The sequence below is a fragment of the Phalaenopsis equestris genome, unplaced genomic scaffold (assembly GCF_001263595.1).
Source record: "Phalaenopsis equestris unplaced genomic scaffold, ASM126359v1 Scaffold232401, whole genome shotgun sequence".
In the NCBI taxonomy this organism is placed as follows: domain Eukaryota; kingdom Viridiplantae; phylum Streptophyta; class Magnoliopsida; order Asparagales; family Orchidaceae; genus Phalaenopsis; species Phalaenopsis equestris.
In genome coordinates, this window is record NW_018250366.1 from 41,221 (window position 1) to 42,455 (window position 1,235).

A 1,235-nucleotide genomic window follows, 5' to 3' on the forward strand; every position below is an offset into this window, starting at 1 on the left:
CCAAATTACCAAAATACCCCTCTTGGACCCAAAATCCCAAAAATTCCAAAAATTCTTAGAAAATACCAATAAATCCCAAATAATCCTGATTTCATTTCTCTCAACTACCACATAACCCAATTTTGCCAATTTGATCATCTTTAACCAAAATCCCCAAATTGCCCTTTAAAGACTCAAATTTCCCCAAATTCATCTCAAATGTCCACCAATTTGATCTCAATTGACCCAAATTCCAATCCTAAACTCCAATTCACTTTTGATATGACCATACTAAACCAAATCCAAGCTCAATTGGTCCATGATTTGAGCCCAATTTTGATTTGGGTCAAAAACCCAATTTTGACCATATGACTTAATCTCACCAAATTGAACCCATAGCCTAGTCAATTGGCCTCAATTAACGTTAAAAAATCTTTATAACATTCCTATACAACAAAAAAAAACCATCAATTGACATTGGTTAAGTCTCAAATCCAGTTGATTTTGGCCTAAATCCAAAATTCCCAAATTTAGCCCCAAATTGGCTAAGTCCTCATATTTCACCCAATTCATTGCCTTAACCTCCAAATTGGCATATAATTCATGTTTAAACCTCTTCATGAGGTCCCTATTAACCATTTCTAACAATCAATTTGGACTTAGCCCAGGCTAACCCAAGCTAGACCCAAGGCTAGCCCAACATGACCAAATTGATTAAAGTTCAAAATTCCTTCAAATTGACCTCTCAATTAAATGATAAAATCATGGACCAAATTGACCCGCAATTCATGTTGTAAAATCTTCAAATTTACCCTACAATTGAGTTCAAAACCACTTCCATCCTTCACCAAAGTTGTTCCTTATGATCATCTACAACAAATTCAACAACTAATTAGTCCAATTGATATGTCTAGCCTAGCCCAAACTCAAGCTTTGGTCATTTGGACTCACTTGGACCTTTTCACCAAAAATTGACTTACCCCGTGCCAACCCCCAGAAAGTATTGTTTCCCCAGCCACAAAAACCTTCCTAAAGACCAGGTCCTAAAACCACCATGACAAGCTATGGACCAATGGATCCCCAAATTAAGGGATTTTACCCATTTTTGGGCCTAACTTGAAATGTCTCCAACATTATCACTTACCCTTGGGAGATGAACATCATTAGCCACCCCCTGACCTCCTTGAACCAAGAAGTGACCAATGTCTGGCCGGCCAGCCACCTTGGTGGCTGGAAAATGGCTAAAACCATGGCCA